This window comes from Mus musculus, chromosome Y (genome assembly GCF_000001635.26).
Source record: "Mus musculus strain C57BL/6J chromosome Y, GRCm38.p6 C57BL/6J".
Taxonomy (NCBI): Eukaryota; Metazoa; Chordata; class Mammalia; order Rodentia; family Muridae; genus Mus; species Mus musculus.
In genome coordinates, this window is record NC_000087.7 from 3,761,465 (window position 1) to 3,771,672 (window position 10,208).

General features: G+C 37.8%; 1 pseudogene; it reads left to right on the top strand.

The window, feature by feature from the left end:
* On the top strand, positions 4,988-5,832 carry Gm2316 (predicted gene 2316; annotated as a pseudogene).

The window sequence follows — 10,208 nt, forward strand, 5'->3', positions numbered from 1 at the left end:
CATTCACATGTCATGAGCATTTAGACCACAGACTGAGATAGGGCTGCCAAGCAGAGTTGGTCCATGCTTGGCATAAGATATTTTCCCATTCTTGTGGTTTTGCCCAGGTTGTCTTTGGGAGAAGATTGTGTGAACTTCTTCCTGGATTTTATCATGTGTTCCTGGAGTTGGTGCCTTGTGGTCTCCTTTTTGAAACAGGACTGGTCCTTAAATGGATACAGATGGGGTTTATGTTGGCCTTTCAAAGCGACAGCACAGGCTGCAGATTTTTTTAGGGCAAGGGAAACACACCTCCACTGCTTGTGAGAGTAAAAAACTTGTAAAACCTCTGTGGAAATAAAGTTGCCACTTTCACAAAATATTGGGAATAATTGTCTCCTGGGCATATACTCAAAAGTTGCTCCACCATTCCACAAAGACCCATGCTCTACTATGACCATAGCAGCTTTATTCATAATAACCAGAAACTGAAAACAACCTAGATAACCTTCAACTGAAGAACACATGAAGACAATGTGGTTCATTTACACAATTGAAGGCTACTCATCCATTAAAAACAAGGAAATCAGAGGTTTCACAGGCAACTGTATGGAACTAGAAGATATCATCTTGAGTGAGGAAACCCAGACTCAATAGCACAAGCATGTTATGTACTCACAGATGAGTGCATATTAACAATAAAGTATAGGATAACCACATTATAATCAACAGTCCCAAAGAAGCCAAGTAACAAGGTGAGCCCAAGGAAGGATGGTTGAATCTTCCTCAGAAGAAGAAACAAGACAGACATAGGAGGCCAAGGAACAGAGGGAAATGGTCTGAAGAGGGGATGCGGACAGGAGTGTAGGAGGTCATGGGTAGATCAGATGAAGGCAGATTAGGGGAGAAAGACGACAAATCTAGTGTGTGTGTGTGTGTGTGTGTGTGTGTGTGTGTGTGTGTGTGTCTGTGTGTGTGTGTGTCTCTGTGTGTGTCTGTGTGTGTGTGTGTCTGTGTGTGTGTGTCTGTGTGTGTGTGTGTCTGTGTGTGTGTTTGTCTGTGTGTGTGTGTGTGTCTGTGTGTGTGTGTCTGTGGGTGTATGTGTCTGTGTGTTTCTGTGTGTGTCTGTGTGTTTTGTTGGGTGGAGGGAGCCTGCAAACTCTAGAATATACCAAAGACCTGGGATGGGTGGAAACCCCAGGGAGTCTATGGAGACAACTAGCTGAGACTCCTAGCAGTGGGGATATGGACACAGAAGTGGTCACTTCCACTAGAGGCAGTAGAGGGAAAAGGACAATATTCCACCCTCAAAACCTTGGACCCCAAATTCATCCCAACTCCAACAAGTGTAGGGACATATATGGAGCAATGACTTAGGGAATTGCCAAAGAATGACTGGCCCAACTTGACATCCATCCCATGGACAAGAACCAATCCCTGAGTAGTAGTGATTCTCTCTTAAGTTTGCAAAATGGAACCTAGCATAACTCTCACCTGGAGGTTAATCCCAATGGCTCATTTAAATAGATGTAGGGACCATAGCCAAACATTAGATGGAGTACATAGGCTGTCTGCATACATAGCAAATGACCAGTCAAGGCTTCATGCAGGTCCCCAACAACTGTGGCAGGGGCTGTCTTTCAGTCTTCTAGCTGCCTGTCTGTGGTTCCTGTTCCCCTAAATGGTCTGAGTTCTCTGGCTTCAGAAGGAGAAGATGTGCCTAGTCCTGCAGAGACTGGATCTGCTACAGGTTGGAGGGTAGTCTGGGGTGAACGCATAGGCAGAGGTGGGTTCTTCCTTGGGGAAGGAGAAGGGGAGGGGGAATCAGCAGAGAATCTCATGAGGGGCACTCCGAGGACCAGGTCAGCTGATACTGGAATATAAAGTGAAAAAATAGCAACAACAACAACAATAAAGGAATGCAAGTTAGTGCACTTTATGGATAAACCTGATGCTGTAGGTATTTTGATGCTATTTCATCAGATAGGTTGCCCCAAGGAAGAGTGGATAACACACTCAGGTGACTTCATATAAAGTTTTTCCCCATTTTAAATGGTCAAATAAAGGCTAGATCCCGTGATTCCCCAGTGGAAAAGAGGGGTGTGGCTGGAGGTGGTGGAGAGGGAGAAAAGGAAGGAAGAGAGGGGATGAAGGGAGAGAGCAATCAGAGAAAGACTGAGGAATAGGAGGTCAAAGTAAAATCAGCAGAATCACATAGGGCAAATGGGTGATACAAATCCATTTAAAATTGGCATGACATGAGATAGTTAAATGGGTTTTTAAATTATGAACCTGAGTTCCTATGTAAAGGATGGCAAGCATTTTCTAGATAGATCTGTCAAAACTCTATCAATTCTATCCTGTTTCTTTTACATATATTATATTGTGTCCTTGTGTTTGGGGCATAGATGTTCAGAATTGAGATACCCTCTTGGTAGAATTTTCCTTTGATGAGTGTAAGGTGTCCTTCACTATCTCTTTAGATTAATTTTGGTTGAAAATCTATATATTAGATATTAAAATGTCTACTACAGCTTGTATCTTTGGTCTGTTTGCTAGGAAAAAAATTTTTTCAGCCCTTTACTGTGAGGAAATTGGCTATGTTTATTGCTGAGGTATGTTTCTTGTATGTAGCATAATGATGGATCCTGTTTTCACATCTAGTCCCTTAACCTTGATCATCATCTTCTTTCTTTTCTTTTCTTTCCTTTTCTTTTTTTTTGTTTTGTTTTGTTGTTTTTTTTTTTTTGTTTTGTTTTTTTGTTTTTTTGACACAGGGTTTTTCTGTGTAGCCCTGGCTCTCCTAGAACTCACTCTGTAGACCAGGCTGGCCTCGAACTGAGGAATCTCCCTGCCTCTGCCTCCCAAGTGGTGCTGGGATTAAAGACATGTGCCACCACTGCCAGGTGACCCTGGGTCTTCTTAGTGGAGAATTGAGTCCATTGATGTTGAGAGATGTTAATGACCAATGATTGTTAATTACTGTTATTTTAATGTTGTTATTGTTGTTGCTGGTGGTGATGTGTGTATTTGTGTCTGTGCACTTTCTTTGCTTTTGATGGTATGGAATTATTTCCTGGGTTTTCTTGGATACATCTGACTATAATTATCCTTCTTAGGTTAGAGTTTTCCTTCTAATATTTTTAGTAGGGTTGTTTAAATTTGTATTTGTCTTGATATATCTTGTTTTCTCCATTGATGGTGATTGAGAGTTTTGCAAGGTATAGTAGTCTAGGTTTACATCTCTCATTTTCTAGAGTTTGCAGGATAGATTTTAGAGTCTACGTTATGAAGTTGGGTGTAATTCTGATAGGTATGCCTTTGTGTGTTACCTGGCCTTTCCCCTTGTCATTTTAATATTCTTTCTTTTTTTAATATTAGTTTATTTTTCTCACATTCTTTATATGTAGACTTTGTGTTTTGATTTTTATGTAGTGGGAGAAGTTTCTTTTCTGGTCCAGGGTAACTGGTGTTCTCTAAGTGCCTTTGGCTTTGGCATCCATATGGTGGGTAAACCAAGCCAGGCTTGGGGGTCAGTTCTTAGAGCTGCTGACCTGGGTAGATCCACATTCCTTGGTCAATCCAGGAGCCTCCAAAGGCAGACAGGGATTAGAAGAGGTTACTCAGCAGACTTTTTTTTTTTTTTTTTTTCTGAGAGAACAAAACTTAATTTACTGGTGCTGGCAATTTCTGGCCAACAGAAAAACTATGAAATCTTTTAACTCTCCAGGGCTCAGGAGAAAGAAGAGGAGAGAGAGAAAATTTACACAGACACACACTCACACTGAATGTTGGGAAAAAACGGCAGAGTCTGCTAATTTCATATACATACATACATACATACATACATACATACATACATACATACACACACACATACATGCATATATGCATACATACACACATATATAAATGTATACAGACCTACAGACAGACATACAAATACTCACACATAGATTGGTTAGAGCAGAGCTCCAAAACCAGCCACTAAGTATTCCATACATACATATATGTGAATTAGTAGATAGATGGAACAATGTACATCTCCCTTTTGCACAAACTTTACACATACACACATAGTTGATGGATGGGTGAGACTATACTCCAGCCATGTCACACCATGTGTTTTTTTTTTCTTCCATATCTTATATATCCTAGCAAAATCTTTCAAGCAGCATACAATTACAATGTGATTACATTTTAGTTTTCTTCTAGTAAGTGATTATGATAAAATAGTGTGTTTCCCAACACCTTTACAAGTAATAACATTACACAGTTCAGGTAAAAAAACCAAATTATTCTATTAAGCTCACATACGTTAGTTATAGATTATCAAGTTATGGATGAAACAAAAGGCAGAATCCAATAACTTCATACAAACAAACATGCACACATGCATTCATATATAGAGACCTACAGACAGACATATACATATTCACACAAGGATGCAAGCTAGTTTTTCAGCCAGTTTCTACTACTGGCAGGTAGCAATTTGTGGTTACAAAGGAAAAAGAATTTATTTTATTGTTTATCTTTAAAGGAAATCTTATAAAAATCTGAAAAGAACCACAAATCTAAATGTTCTATAAAAATCAGTCATATGCACCTTAAATCCGCAAAATGTGTATCTTCTCATCAGCCATTTTCAATAAATCATATCGTGAAGCTGAGAGCAAAAATGGGTATAAGAAATAAATTATAACCAGTCCAGCCACAGTGAGAGTCAGATCAGCTAGTGCTGCCATTATCCTTGTTGCCTGGCCATAAAGGGTCTCCTAGGTTAAAAAATAAGAGTGAGCCTTTCTGACTTCATTTTGTCCAGTAGGATATTTTATATCAGAGCCAGTAATAAAAACATCTGGAAGAAGTCACTGCCTTTTCTCCTACCCTGCCTTGCGAGGCTGTGGCACACAATTAAAGAATGTCATGAGTTCCATTGTGGGGAGTCCTCCTGAGGATTGTCATCCAGCATACAGATGCTCACAATAAGATACAGGAGGAGTCTGACATGTGGAATTTCAGAGAACTACAGAAGCCTGTGAAGGATGCTTACCAGGGGACCAGAAGGAACAGAGTACCCAACATGTCAAGTCAGATGAGAAGTGATGGTTTTGATGAAGAAAGTCAGAGACTACTGGAGGTCAAAGAGTGAAATTTCTTGGGTCCTGGAAGATGATTTTCTTAAGGCAAAATCCGGGAACAAGAGGTTATATGATTATGAATCCAATACAAGGGGCAGATGGGGTCAAAGTGGTTATATAGAGTTGTATCCTGAAGAATTTGAAACAGACAGTAGTGATCAGCAAGACATTACCAATGGGGAGAAATACATCTCCCCTGGTAAAATCATTTGCACCTGAAAACCCAAAACATAAGTCAAAGAAATCCCATTAGAAGAAGCAGAAAAAAAACTCTCTCTTTCTCTCTGTCTCTGTCTCTGTCTCTGTCTCTGTCTCTGTCTCTGTCTCTGTCTCTCTCTCTCTCTCTCTCTCTGTGTTTCACAAATAAATAAATAAATAAATAAATAAATAAATAAATAAATAAATAAATAAATAAATAAATAAATAAATAACAGAAGAAAAATAAAAAAAAAGCTATGGACATAACAGCAGATTCCTCAGGTGTGTTCTCTGAGGAAACTGGAGCTTCTAATACCAGGAAAATAAGCAACCACACAAGAGCAAGAAAAAAATCCAGGAAAAAGTCTCCTACAAAATCTTTACCTTTGGAGGAAAAGTGATACTTCTCAGTCAGATGATTTCCCATCTAGCATCTAGCAGTTCTGAGGAACTCAAGGAAAGTGACACTAAGAAACCCAAAAGGAAAAAGAAAGAGAAGAGTGACTATGTTCCCCTGCCTGACCCTGAGGTACAGGAACTGGAAGGTGGCTATTGGTGCCAGGTCTGCTGAGATCTCAGAGGATGTCTAAGTGGGAGAGCTGCAGTCCTGTTTCACACTGATTCTTAAAGAGGGATGCAGGTGACTCCAGCATCACAGAGATCTGACATCAGTCAGAGCTGTCCTGCCACAGATGCCTTTTTTCCTATTTTGGCTTGTTAATCTCCATACCCTCCCCCAACCTTTTTCTTCTAATTCTATTAATGCATTTTAGATTTTCCCTGAAACCAATGGAATCAATTCCACAATGAAACGTACTTCTCAGGGGCATACTAACTTGCCAGTTTGACTTTGTGTGAATAAATTCTCAATCTATTTTCAAAACAAGAAAAGATAATTTAAAAATAAATTCCCAAGACATGGCCTCTTCCAGTAACTTGGCAATATCTAAGTTTAGAACCTAACAAGCTCTTCCTGCAATTCCAAGTTAAAAAAGATGAACACAATAAAATTTGGTTAAAAAGATTTGTAAAATTTTTGAGGTAATGTAACTATTAATTAAAATAGTTGGTTGGTCACTATAAAAACATACCAAACTAGAGCTGCACAGAGTAGCACATCCCTGTAATCCCAGCACTCAGGAGGTAGAGGCTAGAGAGAGGTGAACTCTGGAAGTCTGAGGCTCGCCCAGTCTGATAGGGAGTGTTAGAATAGCCTGAGAAACATAATAGAAAGAACTTGTCTCAAAAAAAGAGGAGTACCAAGCCTCTCCTCATTATTTATAAGGTTTTTATTTAAATATATTGTTATATATAGTTGCAATAGGCGACCTATACTAAAAACAAAAAACAAAACCTAACAAACAAAAAAAAAAAAAACAGCCCAATCAAACCATAATAAGAAAACACACATTTTGTTAGAGTGACAGAATTTAATACTAATTAGTAAGAATCATAGCCATGAGATTTAGTGAACTAAGAAAAATCTAACTGCCCATAAAGAAACCTACTGAAAAGTATTCCATTACTGTTGTATATAGCAAGTGTGCTAATATTTCTTGACAGCAGAAGGAAGATATAAATACTTATAATCATTCAATAAATTTACCTACAAAAATTTCGTGATAAATTTTCTTTTCATTATATGTAATCTTGTGAAGATAGGAAATAAATGACAGACCAAGAAATTACAGTGACAATCTGGTGCCCAAAAATTATGTGCAGTAGACTAAATACCCAACTTATTTCCAATTTCTATTTTGATGATCTGTGATAGTTCACAGTGAAATTTATACTAAAAGTAGTTAAACAATAGGTTGATAATCTCCCTTGCTAGTGATGCATACGGAACAGCTTTATATTCCATTAACTTCACTTAGAGTCCGTGGATTTATTTTTTGACGCAATATTTTTTTTTGCCTATATATACACCTACAAGTATTTTTTTCATATTAATGAAGTATGTAAGAGGAAACTATTTTAATTGATATATAGGAAATTCCCTTTTTAGTAATATCATTTACTATTATGAAACATACCAACTTTCTGAAAATGTGTTGGCTATTTGGTGGTCACATTTCAGATATATAATCTGACTATACTACTAGGAGGCTTATTCTACATGTGTTTCTGTGAAAGTTAAATTTTCTGCCAATTCGGGATCGCAATGGAGGGTGAATTCAAAGCATTGCACATAGCAAATATTCTACGCCCAATTTAGATGACCAGTCTCTTTGAATTTTTTTAATTGCTAATTTTTAATTGCAATTTTTAATTGCTAATTGCTAATTGTCTTGCTAGTCCTAGGAAAGGACTGGCCTTGCTAGGGAGGACTTGAATTTGGGGTCTTCCTGCCTCAGCCTCCTCAATAGCTTTCTGTATTACAACTGTATTATTAAGATTAGTTTGTATTTTTTTGTGTTCTGGTGTTTTGCCTGTATGTATGTGTATCAGTGCACCACTTGAGTGCAGTGCACAGGGAGACAGTGGTAAGTAAGTATGTGAATAGTAGGAATTAAATCCAGGTCCTCTGCAAGAGGAACTAGTATTCTTACCTGCTGATCGATCTCTTCAGCCCCACAATTTCACTGTATAAAAACGATAACTGTATAAAATATGTTTACCATTTAGTCATAGATCATCTGCGGTGTTATTTTACCTGACAGAAAAGTTTTGAAAGTTTAAATGAAGATGCAATTGACAATAAAACATTAGTATAGTGTATGTAGAATTTACAAGCAATAAACGGTAAGAATAAAAAGAGTATATTAATTGGCAAAAAATATCTTTAAGATCTGTGGAAACTTCTAATCTGTCAGTAAAATCCTTATAATACAAGTACAAAAATTTGTATGATGCCCTATACCAATCTTTAGCTGATGTGCTTATGAGTACAATTCAGAAGAGATTGCGGGTTAATCCTTGAAACGTGATGGCCAGTTTGCCAGGGTTAGTTGCCATGCCACAGGTTCCAGTGAGAGACTCTGTCTCAAAAAACACAGTAGACATCTCCTAGGGAATGATACCAGAGTTTTACTTCTGGTCCCCATACTTATGTACACACCAGTGTACATATATGCTCCTTTATAAACTGAACGTCAATATACGAATATTATGCATAACATGATGTCCATAAATAACAAGATATTAACTACTGAAAAATGGTAGTTAGGTACTAAAATACAATTACGTTTCTTGACATACAGGACACTCAAAAAAAGCTCCACAAATCACAAAAAAGGTAGAAAAAAATACAAGCAAAAGACATTAAGACAAAAATCTTCAAAGAAAACAATACAAAACAAAAAGTCTGCAAAAATTCTGTAGCTCATTTTGTGTTGGCAAACTACTCCTTCAGGCCTACCCTGATTGAGATTAGTATACCCATCTAGATTCAGTTGGAGAAAACTAATTTTTTTCTTTGAAATCATGTATTAATAAAAGACAGGAGTGGGAGTCTGTGTCTACTTCTTGTTCAGTGTCGAGAGCCTGTATAGCTGAATTAAACCTATGGAGGCATACAGTAATATTTTTAAGTGGAAAAAAAAGTTCCTTACTGTCATACACTACAGGGATTAAAGAAATCTGTAAAAAAAAAAAAAAACAAATATGGCCTGTCTTAAGTAAGTCTCAATTTTTTTTGTTAATTTTGAAAATTTGTGTCAAATTATTACAAAGATTTACTAAATGAAGAGAATTAATAATTTAAAAATCCAAAGTAGGAAAACAAAACATGTGTGTGTGTGTGTGTGTGTGTGTGTGTGTGTGTCTGTGTGTGTGTGTGTGTGTGTGTGTGTGTGTGTGTGTGCCTGTGTGGGTATGTGTGTGTTCTTTTTCATGTATGGTAGTGTATGTCCATGCAAACACTCCTCACCTTTATTTTCAGATAGTCTTTCACTAACCTTCAGATTACTGATTTGGTAAAATGGACTGGTTAACAAGCCCTGAGATTCCTTCTCTTAACTCTACCTAACTCCTGACTTTCTACAGTTGTAGTTGGGATCTGAAATCAAGTTCTTACATTATAGAGCAAACCTTTTATCCACTGGAGCTTTTATCCATGGCCTTCTCTAGTCCCCAGAAACGATCAGCTTTCAATTTGTAATCTTTAAATTTTTTCTCCGTTTTTATTTTTTAGTATTTTGTACGAATCATCCATGTATATATATTTTTTCCTTTTATAATGTTGGAAAACTCAATTCTACACAATGTGGCCCGCCCAGTATTTTATCAATATTTTGGGTGGACGATAAGTAGTAGAAATTTTATAATGGCTTTTAAATAAAAGATTAATTTACCGTATTTCATGTATATGAGTACACTGTAGCTGTACAGATGGTTGTGAGGCCTCACGTACGCACAGGGTTGCTGGGAATTGAACTCAGGACCTTCAGAAGACCAGTCAGTGCTCTTACCAGCTGAGCCATTTAACCAGCACCAGAATGGTTTTTATTCGCTAGGTAAGAAAAGAAAATAGGGGGGGAAATCATGCAAATTAGTAAACATATGTTGGTCTTTTAAATGTTTTAAATGGACAACAGCGATGTGCTTGCTATATCCCGGGCTCAGAGCTGTGGTCTAAAACTGGTAACTGCTATCTCGGGTGTAATGGGGGCATGGACTTGCAATAGGAGGCCTCTGCAGGTAGCTGCCCTAACAACTCCCTCCATTCACCAATTCTTATCTGCTATTCAATTAATTTTTATCTGCTTTGTTCATACTTATCAAGTACTGTGTCCATTTCTGACTCTGAAGCCCAATACCACACTACGCCCACCCCTCAACCAGCCAGTCTCTTGGTTCAATCCTCCACATCATCCCTACTTCCTTTGCGGTTGGTGACATCAGGGTCTCTCCGCCTACTTAAATTGGTTGCGACTTGGGCGCGAGTGG